Source organism: Ceratotherium simum, chromosome 3 (assembly GCF_057802395.1).
Source record: "Ceratotherium simum simum isolate JZ-2026a chromosome 3, ASM5780239v1, whole genome shotgun sequence".
In the NCBI taxonomy this organism is placed as follows: Eukaryota; Metazoa; Chordata; class Mammalia; order Perissodactyla; family Rhinocerotidae; genus Ceratotherium; species Ceratotherium simum.
The window spans coordinates 15575895-15594825 of NC_141902.1; the positions used below are offsets into that span (position 1 = coordinate 15575895).

General features: G+C 37.7%; 1 protein-coding gene and 1 non-coding gene across 2 annotated transcripts in view; one reads left to right on the forward strand and one right to left on the reverse strand.

Annotated features, from left to right (window-relative positions):
• NPAS3 (neuronal PAS domain protein 3) overlaps positions 1-18931 on the reverse strand; it is an 827327-nt gene that overhangs the window by 180497 nt on the left and 627899 nt on the right. The gene's annotated exons all lie outside the window — the stretch shown is intronic.
• Positions 17722-17828, forward strand: LOC147917437 (U6 spliceosomal RNA). Its single transcript, XR_015551833.1, has one exon. It is a non-coding gene; the product is annotated as a U6 spliceosomal RNA (small nuclear RNA).

The window sequence follows — 18931 nt, forward strand, 5'->3', positions numbered from 1 at the left end:
GTCAGGTAACGAAAAAATCATATATGGTTTCCTGAATTATTAAGGTACTAATAACTTCATCATGTTGGCACAGCAGAGAGCTATTAAAGATTATAGCAAATGTTTCCAACACTTTCAATAAAATGGTTTTTCTTCTGAGCATTCATCCTTCATGTTAGCTGTAAAAAAAGCTTCTTTCTTATGGTTCCACTTTATTGATGCATTCCAATTCTGGACCTCTTAGGCTTTATTTAATCTGTTGGATCTGACTAAAGTTTATTTCTACTCTTTTGGAACCCACTGGTAATCAGGAGAGTTCTGAGACTGAGAATAGTGGTCTTGAAGGTCAGGAGCAAAACACTTGGGGAGAGAGATGGGGAGAGCAGACCGACTGCCTCATTTCTGGCTCAGGCTGGTGCGTACTGGTCATTGTGCCTTTCAGAGTCATTAAAATTTACCTATTTTAAATTCTGACACTGGACCTTTCTGGCTCTTTGTTTCTTTTCTCCCTCATTATGGGCTCTAAGCAGGAGTTTATTTCAAATTACCCTCTATTACAGACATGGCATTTGCTCTGTGTCTTCTTTCTGAGTGACCTTTCCCCTCTTGGTGTGTCTTCATTTCTAAACTTGAGTGTTTCAAGAGGAGAGGATGTGTGTGCTGGAGGGAAGGTGAATGCATTGACTTGTGTCTTTTCCTTCTTTCAATTTTTACCCCTTGGAGTTTGCTTATTTAGGTTTTGATAAGAAAAGGGATATTTCTCTAATTTGTGAGTTATCCAGGTCCTTTATTTCTTATTCTTTGACTGCTCTGTGCTCACATTTAGGTTATCTATTGCTTTGCCCCCACATCCATCAGAAGAGAAAGATAATTAGGAAAATGCATATTAGCCAATTTTGGAACTTACTAGCTATTTATATAAGAAATTTGATGAAGATGAGGTATGGAGATAATTAAATAAAATTAGATTCTTCTATTATAAGATTTAAATGGACTTATACTCTGTCTCTCACTATCATGAATAATCCATTTAAAAAATTTACACACAGTGATTCAAGGTATGTGGACTATTTTCAACTAGAGGGGAATAGAAATCCTAGACTTCAGGTTCAACTAATGTGATTTTCCACAAACACTCTGACATCCCTGTCTTTTAGCTGGGAAAAGAGAGTATTTTTGGAAAGTATTTGGATGCTATAATATCACATCTAATTCCTCCTTCAAGCCCAAATTTAAGTTCTCTTTTCTCTATGATACTTGTCCCTAATTCAAGGCATCTTTCGAGGTATCTATAAATATGACTTCTTTTTTCTTCTTTTCCTATAGTTCCATATCCACCTCTACTTTACATTTACCACCTGATGTGTTACTTATTTCAACCCCATCATTTCACATACAGTCATAAGCTGCATAACAATGTTTCGGTCAATGATGGACTGCATATACAATGGTGGTCCCATAAAATTAGTACTATATAGTCTAGGTGTGTTGCAGGCTATACTATCTAGGTTTGTGTAAGTACACTCTGATGTTCACATAACAATGAAATCGCCTAATGACTCATTTCTCAGAATGTATCCCCATCGTTAAGCGATGCATGACTGTAGCTGGAAAGTTCTTGAAGGCAGTACCTGCTCTTAAGCAACTTTTACATAGGTCACAGTCAATAGTATAGTCCTAGTTTCCATAATCTTCTAAATGACTAATTTGTAATCAAGTTACATATGTTTTTCGCTAATGGTAAAGCATTCTCATATCTGATCAGATTTATTAACTTTCTAGCAGCTAGATGGATAATATGTCACCTAATATTTGCTTAGATTGCTCAGAAAAATAGGAAAACTTACTCTGTTGAAGAGACTGTATGTACCAAACATGTTCTGAGCCCTCCTTCGTTAGATAGTGGACACAGTGAGAAGAATGATTGCCTGTTTCTTTATCGGTCAAGTTGAAAAAGAATAAATCAATACAGCCAACCTGTAGGGATAAACTTCTAGTCCAAGTAAACTTAGGAAAACTCATAGAATAAAATAAATATTGGGGGCATTATAAGTGACCAAATATGCCTATAATAACATTGATTTTTTAAAATTAATTTTGAAATAAAAGTTAATATGGGAAGACTAAGTTTTATTCACATATTCTGTCTTATCTAAAGTCATTTTATTCTTGAAAAATAGTTAACATTCATCTTTGCCATTTCTTTGAAATCAGTCTCTTTCTATATTCACAGAATGTCCACATGCATGGTACATAGACTTCTGTCTTCTTGCTCTCACAGATACACATCTTTATTTCCAAGGAGAGAGTTTTACTTTTTGTGGGTATGAGAACAGAGTGAAAGAACGAAGGACCTCTACAGTTCCATTTTCATAATAGAATTCTGTTGTTCTGGAATGATTTATTTGTGAATAAGGAAAAATGTAAGGAACTTGGAACACAGACAAAAGTACCTTCTCATCAAAGGTTGTCTATCGTTTCATGAATCACATGTGACGGATGAGATTTATGAATTAGAATCTATGTCAAAAGATTTACAACATACTAAATTAGTTATGACATCTTCTCGTCGGTGCACATAAACTTTCAACAAAATGTCTATATCATCACCACAGGAGCATGGCCGGCCCAATTCTTTCATTCCACTGCAGCACATCCAGACCCTGTCACTGCAGTTGATGAATTCTTGAAGGAATGGGCCTCAGATCAATTAAAATAAACACCACAAGCTGATTTATCAAATCTTTTCTGAATGCTCTCAGAAAATGTCAAAAATCTGATCCATTGACAGAGAAAAGTCAGAGAATCGTGGCAGCCTATGGGATCACAAGACCTTTTCAAAACCATCATAAATCACCATAGAAAACAAATGCGGCACCATGTGATAAGATTTCTTCTGACAGCTTTGCCTCAACAAGACATATATGAGATAAATGGATACCTTCGTCTATACCCAATTGCCAGTTTACAAAGTTCCAAGTTGTCAAACTGTAAATACACTAGTATCAAAGGCCTTCCAAATAATATACCTTTTTTGGGTATACAAGAGTGGATTTAAAATAATATCCCCTTCAGTTCTGTTTCATTGTTGCAAGCTATGTAATATCTCTGCTGGCGTGTGAGCTTTCTAAAAGAAAGCACAAGTATGCGTGTGCACGCACGTGCGCGCACACACACAGCTGGCTCCAAATTTACCTTCATATACATCCTTGTCTGAACTAATGAAACTTTCTTCACTTTCCATTATTAAAAGAAAGCTGCTTTATAGTGCTGAAGTGTATCTAATGAAGGCACCCTTTGGTTTTTTTTTTTAATCATCTCAGTCTTGTCTCATTTCATATAGGTTAAGAGCACATTCAGAGACAAGCAATAACAAGGCTAACCTATTCTTCTAATCTACTTCAGGAAGAGAGGAATGCTTCCGTTAATGAGTTTTTGCAAATATGATCAAAACCTATAGGTATAGGTATAATGTAATAGGCCTTAGATTTCATAGTAAATTTTAATTATAAATTATAACATCTATTGCACTATAGGTGGCAAATAAAAAGTCACATAAATATTAAAAATTTCATATGATATATGGAGCTGGTTTTCCTGATTCAAAGAAGCCAAAGAGCCTCATTCTCAAAGCAAGACTGAAACCTGAATCAAAGGAATGACATCTATAAATCAAAGCTTATTAAGAACATTTACATGGGGCCAGACTGGTGGCGGAAGCGGTTAGGTGCGCGTGCTCTGCTGTGGCGGCCAGGGGTTCGCTGGTTTGGATCCCGGGTGCGCACGGACGCACCGCTTGGTGAGCCATGCTGTGGCTGTATCCCACATAAAGGGGAGGAAGATGGGCACGGATGATAGTCCAGGGCCAGTCTTCTTCAGCAAAAAAAGAGGAGGATTGGCAGATGTTAGCACAGGGCCCATCTTCCTCACATACACACAAAAAGAACATTTACAGTTTCCACAGTAAAAAAAAGAAATTGAGCTTAGGCTTATAGGTTTCAGATACCACTCATTTTCAAAGGGCGGGAAATCCAATGGACTAGAGAAATAATTCCTTGTGCTGCACCCACAAATGACAGTACCTCACTGATTCTCTTTCTACACCTTTAAGGCCTTATTCAAATCCTATGACTTCATGAGCCTGCCTTCTTCAGCTATGGAAGTTCTTATTCGTTTGATTACTAATCCAAGTTGCATTCCCTAGGAAAGTAACCTTGTCCTTCTAGGCCCTGCCACTTACCAGTTTCTATGAACCATGGTACATTAACCAATTTTAATAGTAGGAAACCATTTCATAGCCATCAAATATCTGGGATAGGATTCTAGGATCAGGCTAGAGTAGATAGCCTGAAATATATATAGAACAAGATTTGACAGTTCTCTGTTCAGGATGGTTCAGAGAGAAAATACATTGCTCAAATTATTACTGTCACTATTGTTATTACTACTTTGCAGTTGATCCAAGGACTTCATTTGTTCCACAAACATTTGTTGAATACCCACTGTGTCTCAGGCACTGGACTAGACCCCAGAGTTACTGTTCTTAAAAGTGATCACTGAGTAACATTATGCAGTTACTAGGGGAGAGAGAGAAATGTCACCCATTTTTTCTTTAACTGCTCAGTAATCTTAAGGGTATTGCTAGGGAAGTTAAATGGCAAAGACTCTAGAGACCCTTCTTTGCGATTTAAGGCATCAAAGAATGGTTTTTGCCCCTTAAGCAATAGGTAACAGGGAAGAGACGATATGGCAAAAACCACTTACCAGGAAGTCTAATTTGACAGCCCTTTATCCCAATGATTTCATACACATTAGGTTAGTGTAACATGAATTTCCACCCATTCATTCAGAGCAAATCTCAGGGTCATCAGTGGTCATTCTGAAATATCTATTAATTTTGAAAACGAACAGGAGAGCACATTAATTCTGAAGGGTGCCATGCAAATGTGCCATGTTTATTTTGGAAGCAGGAGAGATACAACAAAGACTGCAAGTGGTGAAAACTGTTCAGATCTTAATCTCAGCCGGTTCTTGAAGCTACGGGCGCATCTTTGTGGGAAAGTGGGTGTGTGGCTTTTTTGCTGAATTTCCTCTCATTTGGGATTTTTTTCCTCCAGAGGAGCAAGCAATGAGTTCATTCCATGGCCTTCAATTGCTCTTGTACCTTGCTAATTTCAAAATCCCAACTAAAAATAAGTACTTTGCTATGAGTCAGTAAAGGGAATACATTAATAAAGCTTGAGTGTTTGGACCTTTTCCAGACTTCAGAACTTGATCATGCTGGCTGCAATGGAGGCTTCGAATTTTTGTTTAGTGTAAAGGAAAATTACCCTATACAGCTTTAAGCTCCCCAAGGCGATCCCTAAAAGCCTTACTCAAACTTCTAAGGTGCCTGGACTAGTATTTGAGCTCAGAAAAGCTGTTGGCATATCCCAGTGAAATTTTTTGACAGATTCATCTTTTAGCCTTTGGGAAAGTGAAGGTGCTGCAGGCAAGATATTTGATTAATGCCATGAAAAATAGTGTTGCTGGCACAGCTGGTATGTTGGGAGAAAAATTCATCACTAACTCTAAAACTGCCATGTAATTTTTCTCCCCACAGTTCTTTTCCTCACTTGACAGAAGATTTGCACAGGACAAACCAGGCTGACAGAGGACAAGTCAGCCAGATGTTGAGGTATCTCTAAACATGACAGATCACTATGCTTTAGCGCAGATTAACGCGCTTATTAGAGGTAGACTTAAATCACTGGTCATTGTCAAATCAGTTGTCACCAGCAGCAAATCATGTCACATTTCTGAACAAAAATAGTTCCAGTTTTAAAGAGTTACTCTAACCTCAGCCCCTCTCTGCTAAGAGTGAGATTCCAGCAAAAAGCACTGGACCTTCCTCCTCACCGAGGCAAGCATTTCAAAATGTGCACGTCTAGCTCAGCGGCTACTCAGCCTCTTGCTTTTTGTGAGGCCAGGAAGAACAGGGAAAGTGTGATTTCAGAGTCTGATAACTGCCAAGCTCCAAACTGCTCTGGATTTGTGATCTCACCTGCTTCCCTCATCCTCCCTCCTTTGCTTTTCCGTAGCACTCTACAGGGTGTTACCGTGCTCCTGACATCAGCCAGAGGCCAAAGGTAAACACAAATGCATTCACCCATAAAGAAAATGTCAAGAACATCCTTCAGAATGAGCAGGTAGTATAACTCTGCTCCATAAGTTCATATGAACAATCTTATCCTGCGAGGGTTTGGTGGCCTCTACCAAATGCATTGACTCTTTCTAGCTCAACTCCCAACAGACCAGTTGTCCAACTTATGAAGTCAGGACCACAACTGGCCCCAGTGTTGGCAGGCTCAAGAAAAGTGTCAAGGAATAAATAACCCACGGAAAATAGCTAATCTCTCCATCCCAGGAGGGTGAGTTAAGGGATGGGAAACTCTGGCAATAAGAGCAGTGGAAAAATCGACACCAGCTATGCTTGCACTGTGGCTGCCTTGTGAAGGGAGAATGGGCCTTCTATGGGACTCATGGGGAACTGGCGCTCCTGAGAGCAAAAGTCCCTTTAAAAGTGCAATAAATCAGAGAAAAGTACCACCATAAGAAAGCAACATTTCTGCCTTTCGTGTTTTTCTTTTTTCTCTTAAAGACCATAGTTTAGTAAATCAAGCTAGGTTGGTACGTAGAGCGGCACTGACAACATGGAAAGGAATGTATGGTTACGGAGATATTCAGCAGGTACCCTGGATTCTTAGTTCTCATTTTGTTTTTCAAGATCTAAATACAGCACTAGGTCCCTACCTAATAAGAAAGTTAATTGGTGCTCCTTTTTGACATTACTCAAAAACTATAGCAAAAGGGTGCATGAAATGGAAAGGTAAGCAATGGACTGACAAAATTAAATCAGAACTAACATGGAAACCATCTCTTTCTGCCCATATTTGTTCACGGTACCTCCACTTTCCAGGTCAGAGTCACACGACTGACATGTTGAGGTGACCTTCTAATTCTTCCTCTCTTTGACTTTTCTCCCTCAATATCAGATCAGCAACCAAGTCCTCCATTACTCCTTCTTAATCCCTTCCCAAGTCTACTGCCCTTCTCCAGTTCTGACCTTCTACCTCTACAATCACGACTGTAACAGCTCCTTCATTTTCCTGCCTCTCATTTCTCTTCTAGAATCAGTCCTCTGCACCACAGCCAAATTGAACTTCTCTTAGTATTACTTAGTTTGTGCCATTCCCTGCCTTACAAACATGCAGTGGCTTCCTGTTGCCGAACGAACAAAGTATTAACTCCTTAGCCTATAATGGATAGTGTTCTCAAATCAGGTCCCAATGTATACTGTTTATTGCCCAATGCAAACCTGACTATTGGGTCACAGTCAATTTTATTGTCCTTTTGGGCTGCCCTTTGTCATCTCAGTACCTATTTCATCTAATGTTCCCTTCACCAAGAATGGCTCTTTATCAGCTCTAGTTATTGAACTCCTACCCCTCCATCAAGGCCCAGTCGTAGTGAACTCTCTTCTGTGAATGCTTCATTGCATCCTTATCCATTCTCAACTTTCATGGTTCATTTTTTCCTTCAATTCTCATGTTGTTTCTCACTTTCTGTTCTGTACTGTAATACGTATTTTTGGTATATATTAAATGGTAAATTCTTTAGGAATTTGGAAGAACTATTCGCCTCTGTATTCCTGTAATTTTTAACTAAATAAGTACTAAAAATATATTTTGAATGATTGAATTGGAAAAAAGTTTACTTTTTTTAAGTGACCTAGTTTCTAATAGTCTCTGTTCCTTACATTGAAATTTGGGGTTTGAGGGCTGAATAACTAGAGAATAGCCTGAATTCTTTATTTGTATTTTGTTCTGACCTTTGAATAGATAACAGTGCTTTAAAGTGCTGAGGTCTATGACCCCAAGTGGCTAAGAATATGGTTTCTGAACCAGGTAGTATTCCTCCTTGAAATACGAGTGTGGTTGCAAGGCCTGCAGTGCCCTGACCTCTCAGCCCTGCCATTCTCACCTGTCCAGGGCTCCCATCTTTCTTCTCTCCATGTTGCCACTCAGGCTATCAACAGGACATTTAGGGCAGTACTGAGGATGTTATCTCCACCCACCAACATACTACATAAACATAATTCTCTGTAGGAAGCCCTGTAGCTTTATCATGTCTATTTAGCAATTACTTCCTTCTACAACTATTTTGGGAACCCCACAGGGTTTTGTTTTTTTTTTTTCCTGAGGAAGATTCACCCTGTGCTAACATCTGTTGCCAATCTTCCTCTTTTTTTGCTTGAGGAAGATTAGCCCTGAGCTAACATCTGTGCCAATCTTCCTCTATTTTGTATGTGGGTCACCACCACAGCATGGCTGACGAGTGGTGTAGGTCTGCACCTGGGATCTGAACCCGCGAACTTGGGCCGCCAAAGTGGAGTACACCAAACTTAACCACTATGCCACGGGGCTGGCCCCAAGGTTTTCTTTTGTCTTTTTTGTTTTTTTTTAGAGCTTAGCATTCTTTAGTTTCATGGACCCCATGAAAGCATTACAAATCATGAGACAGAGCCTACTAGGTAATAACCATTATGAGAGAAAGAGTGTTTCTGGCCCTAAGGAATTTAGAATATGACACATGGAGGTGATAAGACAAGCACATATGTAATTACCATATAAGAAAGAAGAAAAGTGCCATCATAAAAACACACACATAGCAGCACTGAGGTTCCAAAGAGACTTGCAAGCCTTGAGGTCAAAGAAGGCATCATAAAGTAGGTAGATTTACTTGGACTTGAGGATGGACAGACTTTTTACAAACAGGTAAATCATGACATGAATTCTGACTCTGGGGGTTAAGAACGGCTTCACGGAAGAAGGTACAAAGGATGAATATTAGTGACCAATGGATAAAATGGAGAGGGATGGTCCAGGCAGAGACATCTGGCCAGTCAAAGGAATGGAGGTATGGCACATTCCGCCAACCACACAGCCAGGATGGGGCTGGAGCACTGGATTGGGGGGAGGTGGAGCCTAGGGAGACAATACAGAAACATGAATAGAATGTGGCACCAACAAAGACAGCAGGGACAAGTTTTCAGGTGTGGTCTGAAGGCAGCCAACTGTCCAGTCTGAGAAGGACATAGAGATAGCATTACGGGAATTGTGGAGATGAGGTTGGAAAAGTGCATTTGGAGACAAGGAGAAAAGTCGAACAAACTCTTATCTCAGGACCTCAACCATCTCAGCAATTATGAGGGAGGGGAAGGCTCACTTCTGATCCCAGCACATCCTTCCTCACAAGTCCTCAAAGGATCTGTTTGCTATCTCAGACCCAGTTCAGAGTTTGTAAATGGTCTCAGGGTGACTTCTTCTCTAAGACGAAGGATGTGTAGGGCCAGAAGCACGTGCCCTAGAGTCAGCCTGTCTGATTGGGCCGTGGTTCTCCCACTTAAGAGCTGTATGAGTTTGGTCTAGCTACTCCATCTCTCTGCCTTTTATTTTATTTATTTATTTTTTGGTGAGGAAGATTGGCCCTGAGCTAACATCTATTGCTAATCTTCCTCTTTTTGCTGAGGAAGATTGTTGCTGAGCTAACATCTGTGCCCATCTTCCTCTATTTTGTATATGAGATGCCACCACAGCCTAGCTTGATGAGCAGTGTGTAGGTCGGCACCCGGGATCTGAATCCATGAACCCCGGGCCACCGAAGTGGAGCGCATGGACCTAACCATCACGCCGCCAGGCCAGCCCATCTGCCTTTTATTTTATCCATATTTAAATCCCCACTGATTTGAACACAGTAGTCACTCATTAAAATACATGTTGAATTTAATTTTCAATTACCTTACACTGCTGCCTGATCTCTACCAAGAAGTATAAAATACGAAACAAATAAAAACAGTAAGCTCTAATAAACGTGTTTTTGTAGGTTTATGGGATTTTCAAACCCCTTGTTTCTCTTCCAAGTAATTGAAAGGAAAAAGAAAGGAGGAGAAAAATTAAGAAACCCCATCACTTCTTTTTCCAGTGATTCTACCTTGTTAAAAATTGTTAAAGAAGCTTCATACTTCTCATCCTAGGACATAGAATATAAGAATAAAACAGTCTTCCCATATTAACGTTCACTTTAAAATTGATTTCAAAATAAACATTGTTATAGACATAACTTGGTCAGGTAATGCCCCAAATATTAATTTTGTTCTACGAGCTTTCTCAAGTTTACAAGTGAGCTACAAATTTATCCCTACAGACTGGTAGGGATTTTATTCTATTTATTTTATTCTATTCTATTTCAACTTGACTGATAAATAAACATGTTTTTTATGGGATAAACAGAAGTGGAAGTATCCAACTCATCTTTTTATGGGGGGAGGGAAGAATTTCATATATCTTGGCAGATACATATTCTAACTTTAAATTGCATTTTCTAAAATGTAAAAGTTGTCCTTAAATAAGACACCACACCTCAAAAGACCCCCACCCCCTATACTCTGAACCCACAAATGGCATACAAAGATTTTTAAAATGAGTATATTTATTTTTCAGCAATAATATGCTTTAAAGCCAGATGAACTAAAATGTCTCCAAGAGAGAATTTGATTAATTAAAAAAAGTGATGTAAGTGCTTTGTAACTTTGCCACAGAACATCTGCTTGGAAGTCAATGTAACTGGAGAGATGACAATGGTGTCTGTGCCAGTGGAGGGTAGAAAACACAACAGGTTTCAGGGAGTAGGGAAGGCAGAATGTGGGCAGTGATCAAGAAGAGGCTCAGCTGGATGTGCTGAACCATTTTGAGCACAAGTGTGAGTAGAGAGAGAGAGCAGCTGATCAGGGGGGCATCACTGTTCTCCAGAGTCAACAAGAGGTGATTTTTATCTCTTTTCAATCTCCCCAGAAGGAGACTTCTGACCCATCTCCGCTGTCTCTCCCTGCCAGCCTCCTGGATTTCCAGAGCCAGCAGACACATCAGGAGAGGGAGCAGTGTCCTGGCACACAGTGCTGTCGATGGCACCTGGGGCAGATTCTAGCGTCTCTACCAGGAGGCATCCAGCCACTTTTCCCAGAGGCTGCAGGGCCAGTTTCACATTTCTATCAGAATAATTGAATTAATTTCACTCAATAATTCAAAATTAATTTTTTAAAGAGATGATTTCATTTATTTTTAATTGATTTCCTCTCTCTGAAAGCTTTTTTTATAGATTACATTAAGCTAAATGAACTAATTTAAATAAATTTTCACAAAAAAGTAAAATAATCATCTCATTGATCATTAAAAAAAAACAATGTGGTCAATTTTACTTGAACACTAAACATTGATGATGATGCAATTTTTACAAGAAAGAAATTAGCCTTATCATCTTGAACACAGGTTTATTTTCACAGACAACTACTTCTAGCTCACCGAATGTATGGAAAATACGGACTCAAGGAAAATGACGCATGCTGTGAGTAAATCATCAGTTCCTCCTTAAGGTAGTGAGAGAACTGTAGTTAGCATTCCGAAGGGTTTAAGTCCTGGAGGTAAGACGGCCCTTCTCATTTGATATTTTATTCTCCCAGTCTAAGACTCCTCCAAAGTAGGCATCTTATCTCCCCTTTCTTCCTCTATAGTCTCTCTCCTTGTGAAACATGCAAAATTCAAGTGTTGTCATACACATGTTTAATGACAACAAACAAAAAACAAAAACAAAAACTACAACCACAGAGTGGTCTGTTTGGCTCCTAGTGATCCTAGAATCAGTAACAATCATTCTGCTTTTACCAGTCCTGTTCCATCCTGCCATCAGTAATGTGTAAAACATTTTCACATATACTACTTCATAATGATTTAATTTTTTACATCAATGCTCATGTTGGGGGGCAGCTGTAGCTCTGTGTTCTTAGAGAGGTCTATTGGCTTCTTTTGACTACTACGATACTTCCAGTCAAATGCATTTGTGACTTAGGAAGAGTCCAATGTGTGATACTGGAAGGTATGCATCAACACTCGTGGACTGCAGCAGGAGACATGCGTGATTTCTCCATGTAAAAGGGTTTTTGCCTACATCTCACTCTTGGTTTTGAGAGGACACAGGATGAAGATAAAAAGAGTGATCATCTGTTGGAAGAAAATTGTAAGCTGCTTATGTATTCCATTGCCTGGAATCCTTGGGTAAAATCTTTAGGAAAAACCCTGATCTAAACTGCTCACTAAAAGTCAGCATTGTTCCCAATCACCTTTCTTAAATCTTTGCTAATTAATGACTCAATATTTGGAGAAAATGTTATTCAGCTTCAGAGTCACTAACCTTAGTAATCAAATGAAGTTAACTTTGATACTGGGATTAGGATAGAAACATGCTCAAAAGTTAGGTTTCATTTTTCAGCAAGGTGTTGGAAAGTTACGTGTAGAGGAAAATGAAATTTCTTTTCAGCCAGATTGCTCTTGTGACCCTTATTTCATGGCAATCAACATGAATAATCAATAGTTTCATTTTTTTGTGTGTGAGGAAGATTAGCCCTGAGCTAACCTCCATTGCCAATCCTCCTCTTTTGTCCTGAGGAAGATTGGCCCTGAGCTAACACCCATGCCCATCTTTCTCTATTTTGTACATGGGACGCTGCCACAGCATGGCTTGATAAGCGGTGCATAGGTCCGCACCTGGGATCTGAACCTGTGAACCCCAGGCCATGAAAGCAGAGCACAGGAACTTAACCACTACGCCAGTGGACGGGCCCCTCAACAGTTTCATTTTAAAACTTTTTTTTCAAATATTAGTAAAAAAGTTGTAAATTACCGAAGGATAGAATCATAAAGATAGTTTGTGGGAGTTTTTTTTGTCATCCAAGAGCATTTTTTAATTGTGGGCCTTGGCAAGAAATAACCCCCTCTCTTCACAAAATTACGATAAAAAGGAGAGAAAAAATTTTATTTTGTGAGCTCGTGAGAGGTAGTTTGCCAGTGAAACAAAGCTGAGGTGATGAAGAGGAATATCACGAAAGATCATCTTCCAGGCAAGGCAAATGGAATTATCTCTATCCACAGAAAAAAAAAAGCACAGTTAACTTTCTAAGCAGACATATGCTATTCTGGGAAGTAAACCTAAGGTTGGCAGATAGAGGTAGTTTAAGATACCATTTTCCTTTTTATTAATAAATTTATATTTTTCAACTTGGAGAGTCTTTGAACTCATTTCTTCCTCTTCCTGGGTTCCCAGACTTATTTCAAACATTGGTTTGGGAAGGACTAGCATGACCTGTCGCCAAAATAGGAAATTAAAAGCAAATAGCTGTCACTAAGTTGGTGGTCAGAAAGTGATTTAAAAGATTAAACAATAACTCTTCTGTTGAACTGAGGTCTCTATAATTTTTTTCTCCAGGTAACACTACATTTGGTTAAGGAAATAACGACTTAAATAAACAAATGAACAAATGGAACCCCCAGCTCCTCACCATGTTTCCCCACCCAGCATTAGGACATCTGGGGGACGATGCTTGCAAGCTCCCGACTGGACCAGACAGAGTCAGAGCCTCAGTACTGCGGGATGGGAGGAACAGTGTGTAATGAGGCACCAGTGCCCAGTGAAGAAAGGGGAAAGATGAAAAAGAATAAGAATTAGCCCCTGGTGCTGCAGAACTCAGGAGACCCACAAAGGCTAATTTCAAATGGCTGGAGCTCTCACATCTTGGGCATGAACTTGCTTCTTGATGCACTCGTAACTCCCATTAATGTTAATGCTGCCAAGCCCACCGAGAAGAGAATAGAGCCCCTTAGTTTGCTTTCATCAATTCACTTCCTTCTTTTTTTTGTGGGGGAGAAAAGATCTGGTTCCCTTTATAAATTAAGACAGGAACCTATGATAATGTACAAACATATTTGGGTTGAAAAAGAAAAAGAGAATAACCCATGAGCCATAAATCTTATCCAAAGTACATAGAGGAGATGGCAGCTCATGGAATGCAGTAACAAACACCCTCAAAGTCTATCCAGTGGTCTTTCATAAGGACGAATTCAGGAAATCAGAGACATTTTTGTTCTTGGTACCATTCATGCAAGCCCTCCCCCCCCGCAAAACATCCACGTCAGAGAGCTGTTAATGTCTCTCTGGTAAATGTTTGGTCAATACTACCAGTAATTTTTTTACAAAGAGGTAAAATAGGGCAAAAAAACTTAACTTTTCTTTTAATGATTAGAATAATTCAATGAAAGAATGAAGAGGATTAGCTTCTAAGCAGGGAAAGTTTAGTGGTGAAATGAAACTGAACAGATGTAAGCTTCCAGGAGATGGATGCTGCAAAGATGAACAACATCTCTAAAACATTCATCCTGTAGTCTCAGAAGAGATTCAATTAATCCAGGGTGGACCCTGCGGGATGATATGGGTGTGGATCTTGAGGACTTTTTCTTTAGTTCCGTACGTATGTGGTCTATGTTTGGTTAATTCCAGTTAAGGTCTTGGTGACGTGGGTGACCGAGTATAGGCGTGCAGTGGACATGACTAGGGGGATGCAACATCTGTAGCAGAATCATTATCCTTTCAATAGGCCTCTAAGCTGGGCTCCCATCAACTCACTCCCCTAAAACTTACTCTGAACACAGGTGGGAAGTCTGAGCCTCATTACACCGGTCTGCAACAGTCTCTTCAGTTCTGAACTGAGGAACACATTTTTCGGTGACAGCTCTCACACTTAAACATTAACTCCTTATTCTAGAGTCAGAAGCTGTCAATCTTTTATTCACTATATTTTTTATTAAGGATAAAAACTAAAAGCCACATGTTTGAGTATTTTGAGTCTACATTTCAGAAACTTGTCCCCATATCTACAAACTCTTTAAAACTGCCATTTTATGTCTGTTCTTCAATATTTTAAAACTCCATATTGCCTAATACTGGAATGAATACACACATACACATCGCTCCGATAAAATAATGCAAAGTTCTACCTCAATGAGAGAGACAGAAAAAAATTTGAGGCTAGAGAGTAGAGTGTAGTCAAATGTCTATTATGTAACAGGAACCTAATAGATTTTCTAAAAAATGTTAGAAATAGCCTATTGAGAATGTTATCTAAAATGTTCAATTGTTCAAATTTCTTGACATATTTCTGAATCATCAGTGAGTTAACCATTTGATATTCTTAACAACCTTATTAGAAGTATAACTGACAGACGATAAACTGCATATATTTAAAGTATCCAACTTGACAACTTTTGATACATGTATATACCTGTGAAACCTTCACACAATCAAATAATGAACAAATATATGCATCACCTCCAAAAGTCTCCTTGTGCCCTTTTAATATATCTCTTTCACCTCTCCTCGACCACCGACTCCCATCCACAAAGCAATTACTGATCCTTCTGTCACTACACACTAATTTGCATTTTCTAGAATTTTATATAAATGGAATCCTAATATATACTCTTTTTTGTTTGGCTTATTTCACCTAGCATAATTATTTTGAGATTGATTCACGTTGTAATGTGCATCAAAATATATTCCTTACTTTTGCTGAGTAGTGGTATCTTATTTTATGGATATACCCTATTCACCTGGTGATGGACATTTTGACCATTTCAGTTTTTGACTATTACAAATAAAGCTTCTATGAACATTCATGTATAAATCTTTGTGCGGACATATGCTTTCATTTCTCTTGGCTAAATACCCAGGAGTGGAATGGCTGGGTCATATGATATGTATATGGTTAACCTTTTAAGAAATTTCTAAATTATTTCTCTAAAGCAGTTGTATCATTTTTATATTCCCATTAACAGCGTATGACAGTTCTACTTCCACCAAATCCTGGCCAATCTTAGTCATTCTAACAGGTATGTAGTGGGAGCTCATTGTGGTTTTAGTTTGCATTTCCTTAATGTTTAATGATATCGAACATCTTCCTAGTGCTTCATTGCCATCCATGCATCTTCTTTGATGAAACTGTTGTTCAAATGTTTTGCCAATTTTTAATTGGGTTGTTTGTTTTCTTATTATTGAGTTTTGAGAATTCGTTATGTATTCAGGATAAAAGTCTTTTCTCAGATATACGATTTACAAATATCTTCTTGCAGTCTGTTGCTGGGCTTTTCATTCACTTTAACACAGACTTTCAAACAGCAAGAGTTTTTAATTTCAATGCAGTCCAATTCATCAATGTGTTCTTTTTCAGATAGTGCTTTGGTGTCATATTTAAGACATTTTGGCCTACGTCAAGGTCCCAAAAGTTTTCTCATCTATTTTCTTATAGAAGCTTTATAGTTTTAGGTTTTACATTTAGGTCTATGATCCAGTTTGAGTTAATTTCTTTAATGTGGTAAGAGGTATGGATCAAAATTTTTTTTTGCATATGAGTATCCAATTGTTTCAGCACTCCTTGTTGAAATGACATTTCCTCTACTGAATTACCTCTGTACCTTTGTTGAAAGTCAGTTGTCTATAAGTGTGTGGCTCCACTCCATTGATATATTTGTCTAACATTCTGCCAATACCACACTGTCTTGATTGCTGTAGATTTATAATAATTCTTGAAATTAGGTAATATCAGTCCTCCAACTTTGTTTTTCATTTTCAAAGTTTTTTTGGATATTCTAGGTACTTGCATTTCCATATGAATTTTACAATCATATTGTCATTTTGTACAAAAACATCTGCTGGAATTTTTATTGAGATTGTATTAAAACTATAGATGAATTTGGGGAGAAATAACCTCTGAATATTACTGAGTTTTCTGACCCATAAAAATGGTATGTCTCTCCATTTATTTAGGTCTTCTTTAACTTCTCTTAGAAATGTTTTGTAGTTTTTAATGTACACGTTTTTCATATCTTTTGTCAGATTTATTCCTACCTATTTAATTAACTAAGAATGCCATTGTAAATGGTACTTGCTTACTAACTTCAGTTTCTGATTGTTTGTTACATATATAGGAATATAGAAATACACATGATTTTTGTATATTGATCTTATACAAATTCACTTATTAGTTCTAATAGTCTTTTATAGATTCAATCACATTTTCTATGTTGATGATCATGTTGTAGGTGAATAAAGACAGTTTTACTTTTTACCCCCCTCATTCCGGAAAACTTTTATTTCTTTTTCTTGCCTTTCTGCACTAGCTAGAATGTCTAGGCCGATGTTAAATTGAAGAGGTGAGAGTGGACATCCTTGTTTGTTTTTGATATCAAGGCCAGAGCATTCAGTTTTTCACCATTAAGTATGATGTTAGTTGTAGGTTTTTTATAGATGTTCCTTATCAATTTGAGGAAGTTCTATTTTATTTCTACTTGACTGAGAGTTTTCATTGGTTTTCTCAAAGAACAAGCTTTTTGTTTCATTACTTTTCTCTATTTGTTTCTATTTCATTGATTTCCACTTTGATCTTTATTAGTTCCTTTCTTCTGCTTATTTGGATTTTTTAAAATTTTGGATTTAGTCTTTTTCTAGCTTCTTAAGATAGAAACTGATGTCACTGATTTGAGATTTTTCTTAATTTCTAATAGAGGCATTTAGTGCTATAAATGTCCTCCTAACTACTACTTTAGTGGTATCCTGCAAATTCTGATATGCTGTATTTTCCTTTTTATTTCACTCCTAATACATTTTAATTTTCCTTTTGATATCTTCTTTGAACCATGAGTTATTTTGAAGTGTGTTATTTAGTTTCCAAATATTTGGGGCTTTTCTAAAGGTCTTTTTGTCAAATTCTAATTTAACTCTCTCGTGGTCAGAGAACATATTTTGTAAGATTTAAATATTTTACTGCTCGCTTTGGCAGCACGTATACTAAAATTGGAACGATACAGAGAAGATTAGCATGGCCCCTGCGCAAGGATGACACGCAAATCAAAAAATTAAAAAAAAAAAAAAAAAGAAAATTTGGATACAGAAACACATGCACACAGGGAGAATACCATGTGAAGATTGGAATTATGCTGCCACAAGCCATGGAATTACCAGAAGCTAGGAGAAAGGTCTGGAACAGATCCTTCCCTAGTGCCTTCAGAAGGAGCATGGCCCTGATGACATCTTGATCTTGGATTTCTGGCCTCCACAACTCTGAGACAATACATTTCTGTTGTTTAAGCCAGTCAGTTTGTGATACTTTGTTATGGCTGCCCTAGAAAACCAATACAGGGCTGTAACTTAGGAATCCATACTTTTGGTGGTCATCCCCTGGAGCACTCTGTATTGAAAGTTCTATATTGCATGATTTTAAAAAGAAGTTATGAGGGAATTGTCTAAGCCACATCCCTGGAGGACTTTAGTCCAGAAAGGGAAATTAAAGAGTCACTCAGACTAATAAATATACTGAGCCTTTTGGCCTAGGACATCTGCAAAAAAAAAAAAAAAAAAAAAAATTTTAAATTTATTGAGATTTGTTTTATGGCCCTGAATATGATGTATTTTTGTAAATGTTTTATGTGTTCTTGAAAAGAATGTGTATTCTGCTATTGTTGGGTGGAGTTTTTTTTTATTTTTGTTCAATTTGGTCAAGTTGGCTGATAATGTTGTTTAAATTTTGTATATCATTACTGATATTCTGTTTATGAGGAAGGGGTATCAACAGATCTAACTATAATGTGGATTTACTTATTTCTCCTTGCATTTCTACAATTTTTGCTTCATATATTTTGAGACTTTGTAATTAAGTTTATAAGTATTTGGGATTGTTATGTCCTCTTATGAAATGATCCCTTTTTCATTATGAAATGATCATTATCCATGGTTATATTCTTTGTTCTGAAATCTGTTTTGTCTAATATTAACATAGCCACTGTCTTTTTATTAGTGTTATCATGGTCTATCTTTTTCCATATTTTTACTTTTAATCTATTTTGTCTTTATATTTGAAGTGTGTTTCTTCCAGGCAGCATATAGTTGGGTTTCGATTTTTTTTTTTAATCCAATCTGACAATAGAGATTTTACCCTTTTTAATTTGGGTATTTATACTACTTACATTTAATGTGA